Below are 26986 nucleotides of genomic sequence, written 5' to 3' on the forward strand. Positions count from 1 at the left end.
GTAAGGTAACTCCAGATAAAGGGTGTTACGAGCAGAGAAGTATCTGCTATTGGAACAGACTGTCGGCGGTTTATGTGTTCCTTTGGCGTTAATGAACTGTTTGCCGAGTTAAAGTGCTATGGACTTTGTGTAGGCCTGTGATGTGCAACATGGCCTACGTTGCGGATCTACGGTGCGATTTATGATGTTTAATAAACCGAATAGACTGTTTTTGTGAGAAACCATGCCTGAGTGCTTTAATCCCGTTGCCAAGTCAGGTGTCCCCAACCCATTTACGTAGCGCTATCTCACATGCGTTATCAGCAGTCGTTAAGAAGTTAAGCCCACCGTACATTCCAGATAGTTGTTGGCCAAATAATGGTTCAGCCAATCGTTTAGCTAGCAGTTATCTTGCTCAACTTTCCCATACTGTCGAACCTTCCTGTGCTCTCTGACAGAGCTGCTGCCAGACATCTCTGGTGATTTTAATGATTTACTAGGCAGCTTATCTCACCAAGAACAAAAGGATTGTCAGTGTGAAGTTGGACATGCTGGCAGGACTGTGGAGTCGGAGTCGGTGTCCAGTTTGGTGGAGTCTGTATACAATGGCCCGACTCTGACTCCTAAAATATACAATACATTGGGTACAGCTGTATAATGCAGGATATGTTTTCATAATAATTTGGGAAAGTTGTGAAATATCCTATAAATGTCTGTTCTCTTCCTGATCTAAGGATCTCGGTTTTTAGTTGAGATGAATCTGTGCTGCACTTTTTGTACATGCTCAGCAGTGAGACATTGAATCACCCTCAATTCGATCAATTTCAACAAAAACAGAAATGAGTGAAAATATTCTCTGACGAACCTAATTTTATTTTGACTATCCTAATGTTCCTCGACAGTTTTCTTTAATTGCCGTGTAAAATAATAAAGGACGTAGATCTGGGGATTTATTCTGACGGAATATAGGCTGAACTGGATGGACAAATGCCTTTTTTTTTCGGCCTTACTAGCTATATTACTATGTACTGTATATTACTACATCATTTTCAATTTAACAGGGAACATGTAAGATTTTTACAGGGAACATGTGTATTGCTGAAAATTCTCCCAGACAAACCTCAAGGCCTCACAGACAATATCGGCACAGTGTCATCAATGCCCTCATACTGATGTAGCTTGACCAGGATACCCATGCCACATAAATGAAGGTTCCCTTCAAGTGTAATTGAAAGGCCAGAATGACATTGTATGATATTGACACAAAATGCAACCACTTTAGTAAGGCAGAACTGGATTTTCTGCTTATTGACAGTACAGTAAACCATAGCCATCTCATATAATCTGATAATCTGCTGTTTCGAATTTTATGTTTTTCTCTTCTACTTACACTAAGTGCATAATCAGACTATTGACAGAGCAACGAAGGCTGTCACCTAAATCTGAAATGCATGAAAGTAACTAACATTTATATTATTGTGGACGCTTCAAGTGCAAAACTATTCTGCATCATTCCGAGTAAAAGTTGTGTTTTAGTAATATTTCCGCGGCATAGGTATTTCACGCTGCTCTAAATTTGTTTCCGGATGCCACCTCTGTGCATCTCTGTTTCAGAAGCACCGAATTTCACAAACAGTGCAACTGAAATAATTCTATTTGATATATCCAAGGCCTCATCCAGATATCCATGAACCATGTAAATGTTCTATGTATGTTTTCCACCAATAGAAAACGTATCCTTTGGGGTGCGTGTCCACGGTCCGTAATGACGGTGCTTTGGACAGAGCGGAAAACCCGCTCCGCCCAAAGCGCCGCCCCCTTCTGTATGCGTGGCGATTCTGGATGTGTTCATTAGTAAAAACACACTGGTTACACTGAGGTACCATAAAATAGTAAAATAATAAATATATAGATATATAAAACCCAAAGTCACGATACCCAGGATCACCGAAGTGTGTCAACAATGTAGTACAACACTACAAAAGAACTGAAAAGAGTCGTGCTTATAACATGTTTAAGCCCAAGAAATCATTCACAGCAACGAATGTAAATAATTCATATTTTATTTATTGCATGGTATACAAAAAAATATATTTAATTATTAAAAACAGAAATTAATATTATTTAATATATTTGTATGTAATATCAATTTGTGCCCATACCTATTGGCTGACCTATTATATAATTGTATTAGTACCCATAAGGACTTATTATGAAAAAAAGGGGGGTAAGTGAAAAAAAAGGTAAATTTTTTTTTATAAAATTTATGTGTATAAAACTTCGTAGTAAAGTGCAGCAATGTGCTTCCAAAAATACAAGCAGTAAATGTGCAAACTAAAGAGAAAGTGCCACTGCATAAAGTGCAAAAAAAGAAAGAGAGACTCTCTTAAATAAGGTGCAGTAGTTCACATATAAAGCCACTTACTTTAGGGTATATAGACTGGATGGACTGGTCGCCAGATAGTGTATGGTGCACCCCGACGCGCGTTTCGGACGCTAAACTCCTTCGTCATGGGGTGTGTCTGACGAAGGAGTTTAGCACAATTATATGTGTTTGATAGGATTACCTTATTAATCAAACATTAATCATACATCTGCCTCCTAGGAAAGAAGTTTACGAATAGGAGGTCCATGTGAAACCATCACAAGCAATAAAGCTTTTCAGGTAACTGATTAGCATAAGCTGTCATGTGTGTAAATAGGAAATAATATCATTACTCGTTTTCCTCTCTGATGGCTCTGCAAGGGACCGCTTAAAGGGAACCTGTCATGTCCGCAATCACTGTTAATCTGTAGATGTGGAGTTAATATGCAGGTTAATAGCTTCCTAAAGCTGCCCAGCCGCCACACTGATAGCCCAGCTACTGGGAGAAAATGATTTTTGTTCCTCCCAGCAGCCGCCAGCTTTCAGGGGGGTGGGAGGGCGGGGGGAACATAGATCTTTATTTTAAACACTATTATTCATATCTTCTATGCAGCAAACGCTGCTGCAGGGAAGATATGAATCGCGGATTCAGCACCAGTGTTTGGCACACAGAGACACGGTCCGCAAAAAATCACTGACATCTGAACAGATGCAGTGATTTTTATGTGTCTATGTGTGTCAGTGTCTCCGGTACATGAGGAAACTGTCACCTCACGTACCGGAGACACTGACGTGTGAAACAGGCCTAAGACATTATTTGCTAGAAAAGATTGCGTTCCCCGTATTTTATCAGTATTTTTCATTAGTATTTAAAAGCCAAAGACAGGAATGGGTGAAAAATGCTTTCCTTTATACTTTTTTTTTCATTGTTCTACTTGTGCTTTTAGCTTACAAGCAATGAAACGTGAATGTGGCCTTTGCCAGTGGCTTTCCCTGCTTTTCATTCCCCTTCCCCTGCATAGAATAAAATTTAGCCTGACACCTCACCAAGTTAACTGATTAGATACCAAATTCTTTGAGTGCTAATATTTCCACAACTGAGACACAACAAAAAAAAAAAAATATATTTTATTCCGCCTACCAGCCACTACTACACCATGTGTCCAGTTAAGGCTACTTTCACACTAGCGTCGGAATCTCCCCGTCGCAATGCGTCAGGCAGAGATTCCGACGCTAGCGTTTAAAGCACTGCACAACGGAGGCAGCGGATGCATTTCTCCGGCGCATCCGCTGCCCCATTGTGAGGTGCGGGGAGGTGGGGGCGGAGTTCCGGCCACGCATGCGCGGTCGGAAAAAGCGGTCCGTCAGGAGCAAAAAACGTTACATGTAGCGTTTTTTGCTCCCGACGGTCCGCCAAAGCACGACGCATCCGTCGCACGACGGATGCGACGTGTGGCAATCCGTCGCAATGCGTCGTCAATACAAGTCTATGGGGAAAAAAACGCATTGGATGCGTTTTTTTCTGCAAAACGACGCATTGTGACATATTGCAGTTAACGCTAGTGTGAAAGTAGCCTAACATGAAAAATTTGAAGAAAGGTCGCTTTAAAAATGATTGCTTGTATAAAATGATATATTAGTCAAATGCAACAAGAGCTATGGGATGCAAAATAGTTCAAGGCCATAAAAGAGGCATTATACTTTATTGGTCTCAGTTGTTCTTAGTAATGTATTATAGCATGGATGGTTTGGTGAACATTTGTACACATGTAGAAATGATGGTATAAAACATCCACATTCGAGTCTTTAGACAGAATTTAATGCACCAATGAAACATGGAGTTATTGATGTGGTGTGAGGAAGTAACGTCTTTATTCCTATAGGGAGAAGTTGGCTATAAGTACAATAGTGACTTTCTGTGGATCTAACAAATTTAAGAAATGGTGCATATTATTACTATTGTATAGCATATTGTATGAATTTGCATGCTTTCCTCTTTTAACTTATAGTAAACTATATGATATTTATAACATGTTGAATTGGCACATTACTCCATACCAGGGGTGTCAAACTGCATTCCTCGAGGGCTGCAAACAGGTCATGTTTTCAGGATTTCCTTGTACTGCACAGGGGATAATTTAATCACCTACACAAATAATGAGTTGGTGATTAAATTATCACCTGTGCAGTACAAGGAAATCCTGAAAACATGACCTGTTTGCAGCCCTCGAGGAATGCAGTTTAATACCCCTGCCCCTACTATTGAGTTAAAATGTATTATCTTTAGCATAAAAATCTATTTGTTCCATCATCTGTACAACTTTTTCTTATTAGGTTGTATGTAGGTTCCCTTTGCCAAGAGGCGAGATCAGGATCTTGCCTCAGTCAATGGTTTAACATAAATTTTGCCGCAACCTAAGCTTCCTGCCTTTAATTCATCCTAAGTATCATCGCATGATAGATACATCCGTAATTGACTGGGCCTAGGTGTGTGGAGCAGGCTCAAAAGCCGAGCCCGATTCAAACCTGGTAGATGCCGGCTGTATTACGTAGCCAGCATCTGAGTTTAACAGTAGTAACTGGAGCTGAGCTCCGATTACTGCTGTAAACCATTTAGGTCACGATGCCATTCTCTGTCAATGGCAATTTAAATGGCGTTATCATTGGTGCCTGCATTAGTTTACACTGACCTCCTGTAATGCAATCGTGGGGTATAACATTGTTAACATGGCAGCCAAAAGCATTCTGCTGAACATCTTCATCAATGTCATTTTGGTGCTCCGTTGAAGCTCAGCCACAGGCAATACCATTATATTGCAATATATGATAAAAGCGATCAGACAATTAGCCCCTTAAGGGGATGTAAATATGCACACAAAAAATGCAAATTTGTAACATCCCCTTTTTTTCTTTGTTTAAAAACAAATTTAAAAAAAATAGACTACACTTTAACAGATTCAGTTATATCAAAATACAAAATTTAGCCATATGGTAAGTGCTGTAATGGGGAAAAAAATTAACCAGCAAACTTACTTTTTCTTTGTTATCTCACCTCCCTAAGAAAAAATGACATTTTGCTCACTCTTTTTTGCATAAGTACCTCCAATAGCTGTCAAAAACGTCAGCTCGTCACCACACAAAACACAAGCCTACACACAGTCCCATAGACAGCATAATAAAAACGTCTTGGAGAATGGTTATACAAACTATTATTTTGTTTGCTTTTATAATGCAAATACTTTTATGCCCAAAAAAGACAAGAGTATTCTAGGAGTGATATCTTTATTGGCTAACCGGAAAAATAATATTTCCAGAGCACAGAGGCTTCTTCATCATTTTTTTACAAATTTTTTTTTTCATTACTAAAATAAAAAATAAATCTATACAAGTTTGGTATCGCTGTAGTAATACTGACCAGGAGAATTAGGTTTCCATGTTACTTTTACAATACAAAGATTGTCGTGAAAATAAAACTCCAAAAACTAAAACATTGCAGTAAGGGTCACCATTTCAATTTGTGCCTCAAACAGCAAGAAAGCTAGAATCGGCTCTGGTTTAATGGCACAGTGTTAGGCCCCCTTCACATATATGCTTAAAAACATATAAGTGAGACAGTCCATTTAACTATCCGTGTGGTTTTCTGTTGGCTGTCAATGTGTACCATCCATGTGTCGTCTGTATGACACGTACTGGAATAGAATGCAGAATAGAAATTACAGATTGTTATGTGTTAAAGATGTGCAAAGACAGATAAATATCTGTCACATATAGAATTTGTGCCTTGCATGTGTAACTCACTGTATATCTATTAACCTAATAATTGAAAAAAACGACTTGGGGTCCCCAACATTTTTTTAAACCAGCAAATGTAAAGCAGGCAGCTGAGAGCTGACATTATTAGGTTGGGAAAGTCTCTGGTTATTTGCCCCTTCCCAGCCTATAAACACCAGCCTGCAGCTGCCCTAGAAGTGGAGCATTACAATTCTGGCATTTTACCTTTGCTCTTCCTGATGCCCTGGTGCGTTCGATATGTAATGCAAGTCTGTGGGAAAAATCTACACACACAACTCAGCTATTTCACAGGAGAAATTGACATGTTGCGAATTTGAAACATGCACCACTGGTCAGTTTATGCGGCTTCACTCAATACAAGGATTGTGAGGATTCACAAGTTTGCAGTCGCACTGAGTGACTGTAGACTTTTCATTTTATCCCAGACTACCCCTTTAAGTATTTGAATCCTATCATTTGGATAATTGGTGTAGATGTGTTCAGTAGAAGATTGATAATAAATTTGTAGTAATAAAAGCAACTCTACAACTGGAACAATGCCCAGCTGTAATCAGTCACCTTCTCTTTTCGCCTTGACTTTTCAAAATGTCTCATTGCTCAAAGGTCATAATAAATTTTAATAATGCTTTAAGAATTTCACGTAATTATCCTAAAGTAAAGAAAACGAAAACAACCTAGAATTCTGTATACATAGTATCCATTATTATTAATTGAATCTTACCCTTTTACTCAGTTAACTATTCTCTTTTCTCTACTGTATGTAGAAACAGGAAATACAGTTGTGTGAAAAAGTGTTTGCCCCCTTCCTGATTTCCTATTCTTTGGCATGTCTGTCACACTGAGGGGCAGATTATAATAGGGTCAATCTGGGCGGTAGCCCAGGGCCCAGTGGTGTTGGGGGGCCCTGGGCTACCACTCAGATTGCCCGCCACCATCAGGGAATTACTGCCCTAACTGGCGTATGGCCCCGGTGGGGAGAGGGGGCCCGCATCGGGCCCTGTCTCATCTGTTCACCTGGCCCCTACCGGCGCTGTGGCAGTTAAATGCTATTGATGTGCGGGCGCGTGCACGCACATCAATAGTTAACAGCCGCCAGCCAATCGGAGGCTGGCAGCTGACGTCAGCCGCAGAGCGCACGTCGCCGGCGTCTGACGTCATTGTCGGTCGCCGGCGAGTGCGCGCTGCTGGAGGGAGCTGCTTCGCCGAAGGAGCCTGGACAGGTGAGGAGAATTTATTTATTTTTTTAATTGCGAACGGCAATCCGGGGGGCCCGGGCCAGTATGCTGGAGACACTGGGGGCAGAGATGCTGGACACTCTGGGGGCAATATGCTAGACACACTGGGGGGCAATATGCTGGACACACTGGGGCAATATGCTGGACAAACTGGGGCAGATTGCTGGACACATTGGGGGCAATATGCTGGACACACTGGGGGCAGAATGCTGGACACACTGGGGGCAATATGCTGGACACACTGGGGGCAATATGCTGGACAAACTGGGGCAGATTGCTGGACACACTGGGGGCAATATGCTGGAGCACTGGAGGCAGAAGGCTGGACACACTGGGGCAATATGCTGGACACACTGGGGGCAATATGCTGGACACACTGGGGGCAATATGCTGGACACACTGGGGGCAATATGCTGGACACACTGGGAGCAATATGCTGGACACTGGGGGCAGGATGGTGGACACACTGGGGGCAGGATGCTGGACACACTGGGGGCAGGATGCTGGACACACTGGGGGCAGGATGCTGGACACACTGGGGGCAATATGCTGGACACTCTGGGGGCAATATGCTGGACACATTGGGGGCAGTATGCTGGAAACACTGGGGGCAATATGCTGGACACACTGGGGCAGATTGCTGGACACACTGGGGGAAATATGCTGGACACACTGGGGCAGGATGCTGGACACACTGGGGTGAGGATGCTGGACACACTGGGGGCAATATGCTGGACACACTGGGAGCAATATGCTGGACACACTGGGAGCAGGATGCTGGACACACTGGGGGCAGGATGCTGGACACACGGGGGGCAGGATGCTGGACACACTGGGGGCAGGATGCTGGACACACTGGGGGCAATATGCTGGACACTGGGGGCAATATGCTGGACACACTGTGGGCAGTATGCTGGACACACTGGGGGCAATATGCTGGACACACTGGGGGCAATATGCTGGACACACTGGGGCAGATTGCTGGACACACTGGGGGCAGGATGCTGGACACACTGGGGCAATATGCTGGACACACTGGGGGCAATATGCTGGACACACTGGGGGCAATATACTGGACACACTGGGGTGAGGATGCTGGACACACTGGGGGCAGGATGCTGGACACACTGGGGGCAATATGCTGCACACACTGGGGCAATATGCTGGACATACTGGGGGCAGTATGCTGGAAACACTGGGGGCAATATGCTGGACACACTGGGGCAGATTGCTGGACACACTGGGGGAAATATGCTGGACACACTGGGGCAGGATGCTGGACACACTGGGGGCAGGATGCTGGACACACTGGGGGCAGGATGCTGGACACACTGGGGGCAGGATGCTGGACACACTGGGGTGAGGATGCTGGACACACTGGGGGCAATATGCTGGACACACTGGGAGCAGGATGCTGGACACACTGGGTGCAGGATGCTGGACACACTGGGTGCAGGATGCTGGACACACTGGGGGCAGGATGCTGGACTCACTGGGGGCAATATGCTGGACACACTGGGGGCAATATGCTGGACACACTGTGGGCAGTATGCTGGACACACTGGGGGCAATATGCTGGACACACGGGGCAATATGCTGGACACACTGGGGCAGATTGCTGGACACACTGGGGGCAATATGCTGGACACACTGGGGCAGGATGCTGGACACACTGGGGGCAGGATGCTGGACACACTGGGGGCAGAGATGCTGGACACATTGGGGCAGAGATGCTGACACATGGGGGGCAGAGATGCTGGACACATTGGGGGCAGAGATGATGGACATTGGGGCAGAGATGATGGACACTGGGGGCAGATATGCTGGACACACTGGGGGCAGGACTGGAGACAGATGGGGCAGGATTGGAGACATGGGCAGAATGTAGATACGGGGCATGATTGGAGACATGGGGCAGAATGAAAGACATGGGGCAGGATTGGAGACAGATCATGCAGGATCATGGGGCAGGATGGATACGATGGAGACTGATGGCGAGATGATATGGGGCAGGATGAGGAGATCATATGGGGCAGAATGGATACTCATGAGGGCAGGATGGGAGAACATATGGCTGAAGCCAGGAAAGAGATACATGGGGCCAGGATGGGGGATATTATAATTACCATAGAATTAAGGGATATTATTACTGCAGTGATGTATTTATTTTATTTTTTGAGGACACTGTTTTAAATGGGGGGGCGGTCCTATTACTGTGCAAAGAGTGACACTGTTACCTCTTTTTCTTCATGTGGTGTAATGTAGAAGTTGGGAAAAATTATATTTTACCTATACACTGACAGTATACACTGTATACTATATACAGAGCTCCTGTGTATAATGTCACCGGTGATCACTGTATTACCTCTACACAGACACTGCATACTAAGTACAGATCTCCTGTCAATACTGGCACTTATGGTGATAGTATTGTGTTTTTTTTCATTTCTTCCTAACTGAAGGGTAAATTGACTAGATCAATGGATATTTGACAGGTTATAGTTTCACACAGCAACTATTTTTCTGGAATAATCTGGTTCAGGTATATGATGACCCTGTCGCATGACCCCGTCACATGACACCGTCACATGATTGGGGGGCCCACAGTGTCTGACCAGCCTGGGGCCCTGGCTACCCTTAATCCACCCCTGGTCACAATTAAATGTTTCAGATCACCATCAAATTTAAATAATAATAAAGATAACACAAGTAAACACAAAATGTAACTAATCTAATCTAATCTAATAACTGGTTGGGCCACCTGTAATATAGTGCTTACTGCATCTGTTGGGGGACACTCGCTTAGCAAAAGGGTTCAGTCACACAGGCACATTTTTCTCACAAAAACAGTCCATGCGGTTTATTTAGGCATCATAAACCACACCGCAGGCCATGTTGCACATCACAGACCTAACACATAGTTCATAGCACTTCACATTAAGTTGCAGTCTCTAAACACGCCAGACCTCACTTTGTCCAGTTACCGTGGGAGACCACACAGTTCATAAACTGACCCTTGTCAGTGCACACTGTTCCCCAACTCAGAGTTACCTTCCTCGAGCTCCTGCTCCACACGCTGACTCCTCGTCAGTCCTTGTTCCCAGGGAAGCTGCCTAACTGGGATCACCATCCTGGATGATGCCTTGCTCACCAGGCCACCCGACAGTCTCAGACCCACAGAAGGACGGTAGCTTCCCCATCACAGGCTCTGCAGGACCATGGCCTCACCCCGTGCTCTTCAGGACTCCGGTCCTACTCCCAGGACCTTCCAACACAGAGGCCATCCAGGTCCATGGCCTCTCAGTGTGCTATTCAGGGATCCGGTCCACACACAGGACCTCCCAACACACAAACCTTTCAGGACCTTACACAACAACCATGTGACCAGACCTCAGCCACATTATATCACAGTAGCCACTCCCATAGGTGGGAGGTGTGTGTGGTTAGTGAGACCCGCCCAGCTCTCCGACTAACCCTGTAAACATCCCTTATTATAAACTGCACAAAACACTTGTGGGACTACAAGTCTCAGAGCAACACTACTGGCTTACTGAGCAAAGGATCTCCTCTGCGACACATACCAGCCATTCACAATGACGCTGGTCACCATCTCATTATCACCATTACGCCTAAAAGCATATCCTGAGGAGCACATGCAGCGCCCCTAGATGTAATAGGGGTCACTGCATCACACACCCTTAGCATTAACAACTGCAATCCAGCATTTACGATTACTGGTAATGAGTCTTTCACAACGCTCCGGAGGGATTTTGGCCCACTCGTCTTTCTAGAATTGTTGTAATTCAGCCACATTGGAGGGTTTCCAAGCTTGAACCACCTTTTTAAAGTCAAGCCACAGCATGTGAATAGGATTAAGGTCAGGACTTTGACTAGGCCACTCCAAAGTATTAATTTTGCTTTTCTTAAGCCATTTAGAGGTGGACTTGCTGGTGTGTTTTGGATCATTGTCTTGCTACATAACCCAAGTGCGCTTCAGCTTGAGGTAACAAACAGCTGGCCAGACATTCTCCTTCAGGATTTTTGGTAGGACAGAATTCTTGGATACATTTACCACAGCAAGTCTTCCAGGTCCTGAAACAGCGAAACAGACACAGACCACCACACTACCACCACTATATTTTACTGTTGGTATGATGTTCCTTTTCTTAAATGCAGTGTTACTTCTACGTTAGATGTAATGGGACATACACCCTCCAAAAAATTCATCTTTTGTCTTGCCAGTCCACAGAGTATTCTCGCAAAAATCATCAAGATGTGTCAGACTTGCGCACAGATGCTTTGCAGCACCCATACACTTGGTGGTGTCCAAGATCGCTCTACCAGAGAGTGTTCTGGTTCACTGCGTTGAGAAACACATGATGGTGTCTCTGGTGTTGGATGTTTTGATCTCCACGAGGTCATTCATCCTTCTATTTATAGTCCTTTTACTAGGCACTGCTCCTAATAGCCAGTTTCCTACTCCACACTGATGAGGGGCAAATACCCCGAAACAGTTGTCTGTGGATGGATACCATGTTTTGGCATAGGTGGTTTTCCTTTTTAGATGCTGCCCTTCCCGTGGTTGTTCCTTCCCGGTGAAAGACCTGGCTATTTATTGCATGCGTTGAGAAACACGTGATGGTGTCTCCGCGGCTTTTCCACATGCATTTGCATATTTCCCATAAGGGATGGGAGCAGTGTTCTGGATCACTGCATTGAGAAACACGTGATGGTGTCTCCGCAGTGTTGGATGTTTTGATCTCCCCGAGGTCATTCATCCTTATGTTTATAGTCCTTTTACTAGTCACTGCTCCTAATAGCCAGTTTCCTATTCCACACTGATGAGGGGCAAATAACCCGAAACAGCTGTCTGTGGATGGATACCATGTTTTGGCATAGGTGGTTTTCCTTTTTGGATAATGCCCTTCCCGTTGTTGTTCCTTCCCAGTGAAAAACCTGGCTATTTATTGCTTGCATTGAGAAACACGTGATGGTGTCTCCGCTGCTTTTCTACATGCATTTGCATATTTCCCATAAGGGATGGGAGCAGTGTTCTGGATCACTGCGTTGAGAAACACGTGATGGTGTCTCCGTGGTGTTGGATGTTTTGATCTCCCCGAGGTCATTCATCCTTATGTTTATAGTCCTTTTACTAGGCACTGCTCCTAATAGCCAGTTTCCTACTCCACACTGATGAGGGGCAAATACCCCGAAACAGCAGTCTGTGGATGGATACCATGTTTTGGCATAGGTGGTTTTCTTTTTTGGATGCTGCCCTTCCCGTGGTTGTTCGTTCCCGGTGAAAGACCTGGCTATTTATTGCTTGCATTGAGAAACACATGATGGTGTCTCCGAGGCTTTTCTACATGCATTTGCATATTTCCCATAAGGGATGGGAGCAGTGTTCTGGATTACTTGGTTGAGAAACACGTGATGGTCTCTCCGCGGTGTTGGATGTTTTGATCTCCCCAAGGTCATTCATCCTTATGTTTATAGTCCTTTTACTAGGCACTGCTCCTAATAGCCAGCTTCCTACTCCACACTGATGAGGGGCAAATACCCCGAAACAGCAGTCTGTGGATGGATACCATGTTTTGGCATAGGTGGTTTTCCTTTTTGGATGCTGCCCTTCCCGTGGTTGTTCCTTCCCGGTGAAAGACCTGGCTATTTATTGCTTGCCTTGAGAAACACGTGATGGTGTCTCCGTGGCTTTTCTACATGCATTTTCCCTGTATGAGACCCCAGTTTCCCATGTCTCTAGCTATCCATGTGGACCACCGTCTTCATCAGAGATATAGAGAGGTCCCAATTTTGGGGGCGTCTGGGGTCAATTGAACCTAGGGCTGAGTCAACCGAGGAACCCATGCGGTTGGCGGGATGATTTGTTTTATTGATTCTCCTGCAGTTTGGCGCAATGAGAGTGTGTTCTTTTTCTGTGGTGTGAAGGGTCATTTTGTGGGTATTTGTCCATAAATCAATAACTGCAAACAAGCCGCCATAAAACTAATGAGTCCGGGTTGCAGGGAAGTTAGCAACAAGGGTGTACATATTTCCTCTGTGGGTAGGTCACAATTATTTTTATCGGCCGAGATCCATTTTGGCAAAAGTAAGGTGGTTATTTCAGCCTGTTTAGACTGTGGGGCAGGGTTTAATTTGATTGACGTCCGGTTATTCCAGCACAATGGTCTCAATCCACATAAACTGTCTAGACCAATACCCATAATCATTAAAAATTCTGCACCCTTGAGCCAGGGGTATTTTACTCTGATTCTGAGTGCATGGCCCATAACTGCAGATGTATCTCTCGAACGAGCAATCAATTGTTATGTGCTAGAGGGATTTCCCACTCCTGTGGTTCTTGGACTCACTTGACTTAAGGTACCTTCACACATAACGATATCGTTAATAATATCGTTGCTTTTGGTGACGTTGCAACGATATCGTTAAGGAAATCGTTATGTGTGACAGCGACCAACGATCAGGCCCCTGCTGGGAGATCGTTGGTCGCTGAGGAAAGTCCAGAACTTTATTTTGTCGCTGGACTCCCTGCTGACATCGCTGGATCGGCGTGTGTGACACCGATCCAGCGATGTCTTCACTGGTAACCAGGGTAAACATCGGGTAACTAAGCGCAGGGCCGCACTTAGTAACCCGATGTTTACCCTGGTTACCAGCGTAAAAGTAAAAAAAACAAACACTACATACTTACCTACCACTGTCTGTCCCCGGCGCTCTGCTCTGCACTCCTCCTGTACTGGCTGTGAGCGTCGGTCAGCCGGAAAGCAGAGCGGTGATGTCACCGCTCTGCTTTCCGGCCGCTGTGCTCACAGCCAGTACAGGAGGAGTGCAGAGAAGCAGAGCGCAGGGGACAGACAGCGGTAGGTAAGTATGTAGTGTTTGTTTTTTTTACTTTTAGGATGGTAACCAGGGTAAACATCGGGTTACTAAGCGCGGCCCTGCGCTTAGTTACACGATGTTTACCCTGGTTACCGGCATCGTTGGTCACTGGAGAGCTGTCTGTGTGACAGCTCTCCAGCGACCAAACAGCGACGCTGCAGCGATCCGGATCGTTGTCGGTATCGCTGCAGCGTCGCTTAATGTGAAGGGGCCTTTACATTGCACAATCCATATTGGACTGGCAGACTCAGTAGGAAGTAAGGTGGAGCAAGTACTGTCATGGATACTGCTTGGGCACCTGGTTAGCCAGGGTTGATACCCGGTCTCTGCCAAAATACCTGTTTGACTTTGGGCATGCGTTTTCAGAATACAGGTGTCAAGAACTTCACTGTCCTTATGATTGCACTGTTAATCTAATTGCTGGTGCCAAATTGCCTAAGGGCAAGTTGTACAATATGTCAGGTCTGAAGAGGCAAGCTATGAAGGACTATATTGCAGGAAGTCTAGCTGAGGGTCATATCAGATCTTTCTCATCTCAAGTTATAGCAGGTTTTTTCTCTGTTAAAAACTAGTGAACTAAATTGGATCACTGTCCAGGATCCATAGCCTCTCTCTCTCATTCAGACCTCTTTAACCAGATCGTTGGGGCAAAATGTTTTTCTAAACTGGACCTCAGTTGGTATATAATTTCATTCGTATTAAGGATGAGGATGAGTGGAAGACTTCTTTTAATACACCTGAGGGACACTATGAAAACCTTGCAATGCGATTTGGGTTGACTAATGCTCCTGCCTTCTTTCAGTACTTTGTAAATTACATTTTTTGTCACCAGACAGGTAGATTTGTTGTAGTCTATAATGATCATATAATGATTTATTCGCCAGACCTCGGGTCACATCAGGTACATGTCAGGCAGGTCTTATAAATATTCAGGGACAATAAATTATATGTTAAACCAGGGAAATGTATGTTTTTGGTTCAAGGGATCCTTTTTCTGGGTTATCATCCACTGGTCTTTGCATGGATCTAGCAAAAGTTTGGGCGGTGCTGGATTGGGATAGTTGTGAAGACTTAAAAGCTTTACAAAGGGCAGAATGACCAAAAACCAGCTATTCATGAATTTCTTTTGGGGGAGGTGTTTATATCGTTCCACGTTTGGTAAAATTGATAAAGCAGTTTTATTCTTCGGGTCAGTATGATTACAGCGATACCTCATTTATTTCATTTTTTTATGTTTTGGCGCTTTTATACGGTAAAAACTATTTTATAGAAAAAATAATTATTTTTGCATCGCTTTATTCTGAGGACTATAAGTTTTTTATTTTTTCGCTGATGATGCTGTATTGCGGGTCGTTTTTTGCGGGACAAGATGACGTTTTCAGCGGTACCATGGTTATTTATATCGATCTTTTTGATCGCGTGTTATTCCACTTTTTGTTTGGCGGTATGAGAATAAAGCTTTGTTTTTTGCCTTTTTTTTTATTTTTACGGTGTTCACTGAAGGGGTTAACTCAGTGGTCCCCAACTCCAGGCCTCGAGGGCCGCCAACAGTGCAGGTTTTCAGGATTTCCTTAGTATTGCACAGGGGTTGGAATCATCACCTGTGCAGATGATCACATTACCACCGATGCAATACTAAAGAAATCCTGAAAACCTGCACTGTTGGCGGCCCTCGAGGCCTGGAGTTGGGGACCCCTGGGTTAACTAGTGATATAGTTTTATAGGTGGGGTCGTTACGGACGTGGCGATACTAAATATGTGTACTTTTATTGTTTTTTTTAGATAAGGAAAAGTATTTATAGGAAGAATTTTTTTAGGGGGGGGGAATTTTTTTTACACATGTGAATTTTTCTTTGTTTACATTATAACATTGCCCCAGGGGGGGCATCATGTTATAGTGTAAGATCCCTGATCTGACACTGCTGTGCACTGTCAGATCAGCGATCTGATGTGCATTTCTCCTGGCTTCCCGGCGCCTGCTCTGAGCAGGCGCAGTGAAGCCACCTCCCTGCAGGACCCGGATGCCGCAGCCATCTTGGATCTGGGCCTGCAAGGAGGAGGAGGAGGTAAGAGACCCTCGCAGCAACGCGATCACATCCTTGCGCGATGCTTCCCTATACCGCCAGCACACCGTGATCATGTTTGATCGCTGTGTGCCTGGGGTTAATGTGCCGGGGGCGGTGCGTGACCGCTCTTGGCACATAGTGCCGGATGTCAGCTGCAATAGTTAGCTGACACCCGGCCGCGATCAGCCGCGCTCCCCCCGTGAGCGCGGCCGATCGCTATGACGTACTATCCCGTCGGTGGTCATACAGGCCTACCCCACCTCGATGGGATAGTACGTCATATGTCAGAAAGGGGTTAATCAGCTCAGTTGATGGCTCCTGGATGCTTTCCTGCATTAAGGCTTAGCTGTTCACTGTTAGCCACTCCCATCTCCAATATAATCTGGGCACTGGCAAGCAATCATTGTCAGAGTAGCTTTTGCTGCTTGGCTGAAGGTTGTTGTTGTTGTTTGAGAAGGCATTTCATGGATTTATCTGTGACTGTTGCTAGGTTTTTGGTGTGTGCTAATTCCCATTCTTCTCCTACTTTGGTTTTACCCCATCCTCCTCCACTCCCCGATGTATACAGCTGTTGTATGTGTGAATATATATGATTGGTATTTTCCTTTATCCCTGTTCGTATTACCTTGTTAGTCTGGTTGGTTTATTATGGTACACTACTACTCCCCTCTTCCCCTGGGTGGGGGAAAGTTACAGACAGAGGGCGGATTAAGGAGCTAAGGCAAGGTCTGTGTCCCCGGCATCTTCACTATCAGAATCTGGGGAACAGGGAGAGCAAGGCCGCCCCTAGCAACTGGGACAGGGAAGGAGCCTGTGGTCCCAGGACACCTGACAACAGATTCGTGGCACAGTTTTCTTGGAAGACAACACTTTTCAAAGAAACTATGACACTGATAATAGGGAACTCTTGACAATTAAGTGGGCTTTTGAGGAGTGACAACACTTTTTAGAGGGGGCAGTTCATCTGATCATGGTAATTGCCAATCATAAAAAAAAAAATTGTATTTGGAATTTGCAAAACGTCTGACACCTAGACAGGCAAGATGGTCATTGTTCTTTACATATTAAACTTTTTTGTGATGCATAGGTCGGGAATAAGAACATTACAGAAAAGGGTAATTATTGGAACTATAAGTTCTGATCTGGAGAGGGATGCCGTAGATGCTCAGAGGGATGCCCCTGCTGTCTGTTCTTCAGGTAAACTGTTTGCTCCTGTGACCCTCCGAATTAAAATTTTGAGTTTACATCTTGATTCTGTCATGGCTGAACATCCTGGTAGTAAAGCTGCCACATATCTTCTTACTTGTCGTTTTTGGTGGGCTGGGGTTCACCAGGATATTTGGGAGTAGGTAGCTGTCCCTTAAGACCTTGGGCTCATTTGTAGGTAGATTTCATCACTGATCTACCCGTATTTGCAGGTAATACTGTAATATTGGTGGTGGTGGACAGATTCAGCAAGATGACTCATTTCAATGCGCTACCTGCTTTACCTAATGCCAAGACCTTGGCACAAATTTTTATTAAATACGCGTAAATCATGAAATTATATGGGATTCCATTTGCTATTGTTTTGGACCGAGGGGTGCAATTTATTTCCAAATCTTGGAAAGCATTTTGTGATCACTTTGGGGATTTATATTTCATTTTATTCTGCCTTTAATACACAGTCTAATGGGTAAACTAAAGGTGTGAACCAGAATCTTATCATATCATAGGTATTTTGTGTCCAATAATCACTGTAAATAACCGTTGTCATGAATCTACTGGGAAATCCCTATTCTTGAAGGCATACAGATTTCATCCCCAATTCTGCTCCTTCAATAGGAATTTTTCTTCATGAGTACCTGAGGAGGAATGGTTTTACATAAGTGTGACAAGATGTTCTTGATAATTTGAAGATGGGGTTCAAATATAAGAATATGGCTGATCGGAGACTTTTTATGGGTCCACACCTGTATGTTGGTGATTTGGTGTAGCTGTCCTCAAAAGACATTGAGTTGAAGGTTCCTTCTTGGAAATTGGGATCCATGTTAATCTGTCCATATAAGATAGTGGCCTTCATCAATCCAGTAGCATTTTGCCTTGCTTTGTCACACACTTAAGATTCATAGTGTGTTTCAAATATCTCTTCTCAAAAAATACATTGCTTCCTCTGAACTATCCCCACCCCCACCTTCCCCAGTCATTGTCTATCCAGAACTCCAGATAGCTGAGAATAGCAATTTTCGCTTGGTACGCCAGTCTCTTCATTATCTGGTAGACTGGAAAGGTTACGGTCCTAAGAGAATGTTGGTCTGCTCCTTTCATGCTGATACCCAGATAAACCTGGCCCTGACATTCCGTAGGTCCCATTTAGAAGGGGGCTACTGTCACGGGGATACTACGACAGAGAGGGGCCAGGAGATGGTGGCGTCTGATTACCCAAACTCCTACACTGGTTAGAACTGCTTCACCAACCAGCATCTCCACCTCCAAGGGAAATCTGGGGGACAGGGATAGGCTAGGGCACCCCCTAGAGCAGTGTTCCCCAACTCCGGTCCTCAAGAGCCACCAACAGGTCATGTTTTCAGGATTTCCGTAGTATTGCACAGGTGATAATTGCATCACCTGGACAGGCAAGCATTCAATCACCTGTGCAATACTAAGGAAATCCTGAAAACATGACCTGTTGGTGGCTCTTGAGGACCGGAGTTGGGGAACACTGCCCTAGAGTGAGGGATAGGGAAGAAGCCCTTTTCTCCGAGAAACCCTGCAACAGTACCGTGACAGCTATACTGTATAATATGATGACTGCAATATATTAAGAGGATAAAAACTTTGATGGGAGTGTATCTTTAAGCCTTTGAAAACTAGCTTTTTATTCGAAAAAGCTTTTTTTTATGCTAATTGTTTGTTAATTAAAGAGGTTGTCAACTGTCTGATCAACTGGGGTCCGACACCCGGTGCCCCCACAAATCAGCTGTTACCGTGTTGGGGGCAGCCGAAAGTATTCACTTGCCGAGCTCCTCCGTCTTTTGGTCATGACCGATACCTGATTCTGCACATCCATCTCGTACTCAAAGCAATAGGAGGTGGATGTACAGTACCCTGCGATGACCACTATCAGAGTATGGCCAGCTCCGCAAATGAGTTTTGTCCAGCGGCCGCCAACACTGATAACAGCTGATCGGAGGGTGTACTCAGTGTCATACCTCCTGATGACTAAACATTGATGACCTATTCATCAATGTAAAAGTAGTGGACAACCTCTGTAAAGGGATGTTGCATACTTTCTGCCACAGTCCAATTAGATGTGATCAGCCTCTCTAGAGGGCACATAAAAATATGTATTCAAATGGAATATAGTTGTGCCCATGTAACTGCCCGCTTTCCGGCAAAACTGGAGCATCCTGGCAGTGTACGGATTGTTCACTGTAAGGATTCAGGAGTCTGTAAGCACAGAGCGACTGCAGACTTATCAGAAGACCGGACAACCCCTTTAAGCCTCTTAGAAAGCCAGTACATATTTTAATCTTTACAACAATGACATACAAAATCTCTATATGAAATAATTATATACACAAATACATAATTTTGATTTATCTAAGAAAAAATTTTAAAAAGACAGAATCCCAATAAAAAAGTGTTTCAAAAAAGAAATCTTAAAATTATTTAGAAAGCAAATATCAATGTTTAGGACAACCTTTTCTTAAACTAAATGTTCGGCCTCGATAAAATAATAAAGCTTCTACTCACCTCCCGTGCTGGCGCCATCCCGCGGTGTCGGCACTCGCTCTCCTCGGGGCTGTGATTCAGTGTTGTCACACGTGACACCAGCGCCCAATCAGCGCTGGCTTGACTGTCTCCGCCTTCAGACAAACTGAACATGAAGAGGAAGCCAGGGATCAGCTGCAGCCCGGACTTCCTCTTCATGTTCAGTTTGTCCGAAGGCGGAGACAGTCACGCCAGCGCTGATTGGGCGCCGGACATCACTTGTCATTCCACTTGTCATTCCACTGCATCATAGCCCCGGGACAGCGAGTGCCATCACTGCTGGAACTGAGCCGGCAGTGGACAACCCCTTTAAAGGGAATTTGTCACCAGGTTTTTGCTACCTCGTTTGAGAGCAGCATAATGTAGGGCAGAGACCCTGATTACAGCGATGTGTCACTTATTGGGCTTCTTTTGTCTGCTGCACTTCTAGCATTTCTCTGAATCTTGAGCTCTTTATAACCCTGCCCACACCACTCATTGGCAGCTTTCATGTACACTGTACAGAGGCTGAAAGCTGCCAATCAGTGGTGTGGGTGGGGTTATACAGAGCACATGAGCACAGGGGTTTGCAAAAGTATTTTTCATGCCCACAACTGTGAACATTTGGTTTTTTTTATTGTAAAGCAAAAATCAAATAGGCCACAATAACTGAAAACTTCAATGGCATAACTATTCACCCCCTTACGTCAGTACTTTGTAGCCCTCCTTTTGCAGCAATTACAGCTGCAAATCACTTTGGATAAATCTCTATGAGCTTTCCACATCCTGCCATTGGGATTTTTGCCCATTCCTCAAGGCAAAACTACTCCACTCCTTCAAGTTAGATGGCTTCCACTGGTGAACAGCAATCTTTAATACAGACCACAGATTGAATTAAAGTCTGGGCTTTGACTAGTTCACTCCAAAACATTTGCATGTTTCCAACCGTGCGAGTGTTGCTTTAGCAGTATGCTTTGGGTCATTTTCTTATTGTAAAGTGAACCTCTGTCCCAGTCTCAAATCACTGACCGACTGAAACAACAGGTTTTGCCCAAGAATATCCCTGTATTTCGCACCATCCAACTTCCCTCGACATGTACCATATTCCCTGTCCCTGCTGCCGAAATAATTACCCACAGCATGATGCTGCCACCACTATGTTTCACTGTGGAGATGGTGTTCTTGACGTGATGAGCTGTGTTGGTTTGGCAAAAATCACTGACTTCGGTGGACAAAATAATAAATAAAATGATATTCTAATAAAAAGAAAAAGAAATCTTTTAAGCTATGTGACCACAGTATAGTGTGTGCAGTCTATCCACATTTGGTCCTCACAACCAGAGATAGATCCAATCGTGGATACTAAAAATAAATGAAAAAACACTGGTGTATAAAGAAAAGATGGATATCAATTATCCAAAGGAGATATTTTTATATCAGTCCTCTCTTGAAAAAAGCTATCCCATCTTAGTCACAGAGAGGGGGAATAGGTATAAATTAGATTGCACTGTGTTGGTTTGGCGCCAGACATAGTGTTTACTTGGTGGTCAAAAAGTTCAATTTTGGTCTCATCTGAGCACAGCACCTTCCTCCATACATTTGAGGAGTCTCCCACGTGTTTTTTGGCAAACTCAAAACCAGCGTTACAATTTTTGTGTGTAAGTAAATGATTTTTTTCTGCTCCATCTTCCATAAAGGCCACCTCTATGGAGTGTACAGCTTATAAGGGTCGTATGGACAGATACTCCAGTCCCTGCTTAGGAACCCTGCAGGGTTATCTTTGGTCTCTGTGCTGCCTGTCTGATTAATGACCTCCTTGCCCTGGCTGAGAGTTTTGGTGGGCGGCCCTCTCTTGGCATGTTTATTGTGGTACCATGTTTTTTCCATTTGATGACAATGGATTTGGTGGTGATCTGGGGGATCATCAGAGATTAGGATGCTTTATTAGAACCCAACCCTGACTTGTACTTCTCAACAACTTTGTCCCTCACTTGTTAGAAGATCTCCTGGGTCTTCATGGTGGTGTTTGGTTAGTGGTGCCTCTTACTTAATGGTGTTGCAGCCTCTGTGACCTTTCAGAAAAGGTGTGTATATACTGACAGAGCATGTGACACTGAGATTGCACACAGGTGGACTTCCTTTTACTAAGCTCTGTGACTTATGAAGGTAATTGCTTGCACTAGAAATTTTTAGGGGCTTCATTGCAAAAGGATGGAATACATATTTTAGTTATTTGATCCCATAAATTTAATTTATGCCTATGTTTTTATCACTTCACTTCACCAACTTTGACTATTTAGTGCTGATGAATCACACACAAATCAGATTATAAAAATACTGAACCCAGGGTGTAATGTAGCAAAAGAGGTAACAAGCCACTGTATAGTTGGATACCTGGCGACCAGATGTATTAGTCCTCCAGTGATAATCTCCTGATCCTGCTGATAGAACAGTGATTTTATCAAAACTACACTAAGCAGCCCAGTAAGTGATACATGGCTGGAATCGGGTCTCTATGTCTACATTATGCTTCTCTCAGATTAGGTATCAAAAACCTGGGGACAGATTTACTTTAAACAACGGCTCAGAGGGAAAGGCTAGGTGACTTTTTTAACAAAGTTTGTCTTCCTTGGTTTTTTCCTATCAGTAAACTCTTGGAGTGCACTAGAGAAGGAGCTGGAAAGAGTATGTGCAATTTCTATAGAATCCATCCATTAAATGTCTTCAATTTTGGAGAGGAAGGGGGGGTTGTAACAAACACCTAGGTCTGATGTATTGATATATTCTTGTATACTATTAATTTGAATGGCAACAGTCTATTTTGAAATATTATATAGAGAAAATCTATACTGCTAACACACGATCTCCTGACCCGAGCGTGAAAGCTTCATGTATTTCTCTGAGGCTGTCCAGCTCGGGTCGGCCAGTCCGTGGACTGCTGTCCGATCTTGGACCAATTTGCACGGACATGAATGAATGAGCTTTAAGACGTTGGAAGTTAAAGGTAGACCAGGCAAAAGCTTTACCGCGAGACTTTACGGGCATTGTTTAGTGAATGCAAATATGTAACACTTAGGTACGGAAGTGTTCATATAATGCTATATACCAAATTGTACGCAGCTGTTCTCATAAATGCTACTGTATATCTGTTTAGCTAGCAAGGTTCATCAATACTAAGCCCAATGTGTAATTAATGTAATTAAGATAGGCCTGTTCTTAAATATTCCTGTTCCAACCGTAGCATATCCCTCAGGGAAGCAAAGGAGACTGCATGCTGCAACCTGTTCAGTTATGTAGCTAGACCAGTTGTGTGCAGCACATACTAAACTACATGAATTTTAATAACACAAAATAATAATGAATAATATTAAAAAATATAAAAGTACGGACCAGAAAACAATGACTTAAATTATCTATGAAAAGCAAAAGTCATTGTAACTTCCTGTTGTGATTTATCCTATAGATTATAACATTTCATACTTTCCACAGAAAGCTGACGATAACACTCACTTGTGATATTACCTGTTATAAATGATCATCCGGGGCAATAATTTACCGATCCAATGCCATTGTCACATCAATGGATCCTGTTCGAACATGAAGCCATGTCGACAGGTATGTACTCACCTTGCAGTTCCTGAAAGTGTTGGCGGTCTATGTTATAGCATGAAATACACAATCCAAAGTATAAGGGATGGACAGGGAGCAAAGACTGAGGAATGTCCAAAGAATTTTTTTTTCCTCAAGAAAAGTTTCCTTAGGGAACCTTGTGATTTAAGGTTAGACTGGAAAGGGTGTGTGCTGGCTGTGGCGGCCAGGGTGGAGAATGAGAGTCAGGAAGCTTCCTGTTTGCAGAACAGTGTATAGGAGTGAGCCCACAGCTTGTGTAAGGGGAGGTGTTTATGGGTCATAGGTATCACTGAGCCCTGCAGTCAGGCAAGCGCTTGGTAATTAGTTAACTTCATAACAAAAGGCTGAGTCAAATCTTGTTCTGTACTACACACAATAAATATACTGTTCCGGTTTGTAGCAATCACTAAGTAACTCACAGGGAACGTAATGACCATACACCGGACGACTCCCTTACCTCATTTTCCTGCACATGGGTGTCATCTATTCATGCCATAATGGCAAAAATGCTTAGATTCAGGGGCAAACATTTCATTGGTGCAACCTGTGCGGCCGCACAGGGGCCCACAAGGTAGTGAGGCCCTTTTCTACCTCGAAAGTAATTTTGCATTTTTAGGCCAATATATTTTTCTTCCACATGGGCCCTTTTACTGTCTGTGTCCGCCAGTATTTAGATCCGACATTGTTAGAGATAATATGGTTTCAAGCATGACTAAATAATAGAATTTCTTAATTTCTTCAAAGACGTTTTCAGAATTTGCATTTTCTAGGACCCTATTTCTTTGAGGATCAGGGGGTTGTGTAATGCTCCTCATAAACATTACATAAGTGAGCCATACCCGTTGATTTCAGTTGCATTGACTGTCCATCTATTGCATATGCGTAAGCGTTTTTCCCGCCTTTTTCCGCTGCGGAAACGCTTAAAAAATGCTTACAAAATGCATCCCATTATTTTTAATGGCATTCTGCAATTGTTGTGCCCATGCTGCATTTTTTTCCACAGCGGAAACGCATCGCAGAAAAAAACGCAGCATGTTCATTAATTTTGCGGAATCGCTGCAATTTCGCCGCTATAGAATTGTATTGGGACGGATGAAAAAAAACGCATGAAAAACGCGAGAAAAATGCAACGAAGGCGATAGAAAACCGCAAGAAAAATGCGAGCTGATTTCCTGGGAAGGAAATCCGGTTTTGATGAGGAAAATTCTGCTTAGATTCTGCTACCTGGGCACATAGCCTGACTGTCCCCCGACAGATTATTTTGAGGGTCATAAATATAGGGCAGCTGGAATTCAATCGTCTGATCCTTTTGTTAGACATGTCATACAGAATACAGGAACACTTGGCTGAGTTGTCCTGAGGGTGTGGAGAGCGATAACAGTTGGCCAAACAGTTGTCTGACATCCATCTAATGTGTATGATTAATTTACGGTTGCCTTGAATTTTTAAAGGTAGTCTGTCAGCCCAAACTGACAGTCTAAACCAGAGCTGCAAAACGGTGGTCCACATGTCTGACTATGCTCTCAATCACTAACTATTACTGCTATTATCTGCATCTGCCGACCGCAGTGAATACAGTGGTAATTCTTCCACCAATCGGCGTGTGCAACTGAACCAGCAGATGCGATGACGTCACTTCATTGCGTCTGTTACACAGAGAGTCAGTGCATCGGAGACAGGAGCAGAGCTCTGGGGGAACTGGAGCGAGGTGAGTATGTGCTGTTTTTTTCATTTTTATGGGATGTTTGCATATATATAGTAGGCTATGTGGGGATTTATACTGTATATAGGAGGCTTTTTGAGGGTTCACACTGTACATAGGGTCCTATGTGGGAGCTCACACTGTATATAGAGAAGCTATGTGGGGGCTCATAGGGTCTATGTGATGGCTCATATAGGGGCTATTTGAGGGCTCACACTATGTTGGGGGATATGTTGGGTCTCACAATATATGTAGTGTCATGATCCGTGTCAGGGTTTAATCCTGTCTGCCCTTTTTCTGGGCAGATCATGCCAAAGGTTAACTTTGCTCTGCCTCATTCTGGTTTTCAGGTGTGCTATTTAGCTCCGATGCATCCTGCTGGCGGTGTCAGCTATAGTCCTGCCTTCGGCGTGTTAACCTGACTCTGGTAGCTCTTGATATGTCCTGCTCTGATCCCTGACTTGCATCGGGTCTGTTGTCTCCCTCTGTCTGCCCTTTTCCTAGTGTTTCCCTGTTTGTTAGCTTGATTCTCTGTTTTTTGACTTGGCTCGTATTCGGACTCGCTTCTGCCTTCTGTCTTTGTCTTATCCGCTTCTGACTGTTGCTGAACCCCCTGGCTTGTTCTTGACCATGTATACTGCTGCTACTATTGGTACTTTTGCTTCTAACGGTTTTTTTACTTGCCAATTGGTGGCGACTGTGCTGCTGTTCTGTGTGTGCAGTCTCACTTCCCTCTCAAGCTCCCCCTGGTGAAGGTTGCACTATACTGCACTGCAGCAACATGACATTACAGCTAACCCATACATTTAAAGGGATTTCTGCATTTTTTTTCCTCTGCTCTGTTTGCTATGGATCCGCTCCATACCTTGGCAGATCAAATGGACAATTTGAGAATGTTGATACAAGACCTGTTTGTGGAACAGAGTGCCTTGGCTTAGTCTCATAACCACCTGCAAAGGGAGCTTTCTGACACAGTAAAATTGTTGCAGACTGACAAAGCAATCTAAGGCCAGCATCACACTAGCGAGTTTTACGGACGTATGAGAGGCGCATAAAATACGGATTGCATACGGTACAATGATTCTCTATGGCCCAGCTCCTATCTGCCGTATTTTACGGATCTGTATTATACGGTCTTGTACGGCCGTAGAAAATCGCAGCATGCTGCGTTTGTCAGCGTATTGCACAAAAAATCCACCAATGAAAGTCAATGGGGGCGAGAAAAATACGGATTACACACGGACCAGCAGTGTGACTTGCGAGAAATACGCCAGACATCTCCAGGTGCCAGGAAATGTGCCAAGCCCTCAATCATGAAGCTCAGACATGCTAATTAGCTCAAAAAGCCAGACAGACATCCCGGAAGTCTGGCGCTCGCCTCCACGGAGTTGCAAGCAGCATGGCAAGCATCATCAATGTTGATCAGCTCCTAATCCTGGTCCAAGAAAGGCCAGAAATCTGGGACCAGCGTGATCCAAATTATTCAAACCGGGCCAGGAAAGAGGCAGCTTAGAGGACCATCTGTGGGATCCTATTCCCAGATTATGCCGAACGGCCACGTGCGGAGCAGACACAACTTTGTAAGTAC

The 26986-nt window shown here is 44.1% G+C and overlaps 1 protein-coding gene across 1 annotated transcript in view; it reads right to left on the reverse strand.

Moving 5' to 3' along the window:
• TJP2 (tight junction protein 2) overlaps positions 1 to 23901 on the reverse strand; it is a 180351-nt gene extending 156450 nt beyond the window's left edge. Inside the window, exon 1 of the mRNA XM_069763654.1 lies at positions 23694 to 23901. The gene's annotated coding sequence lies outside the window, so the exon portion shown is untranslated. The remainder of the gene's footprint in view (positions 1 to 23693) is intronic.
• Positions 23902 to 26986: the final 3085 nt, after the last annotated feature.

The sequence above is a fragment of the Ranitomeya imitator genome, chromosome 1 (assembly GCF_032444005.1).
Source record: "Ranitomeya imitator isolate aRanImi1 chromosome 1, aRanImi1.pri, whole genome shotgun sequence".
Classification (NCBI taxonomy): domain Eukaryota; kingdom Metazoa; phylum Chordata; class Amphibia; order Anura; family Dendrobatidae; genus Ranitomeya; species Ranitomeya imitator.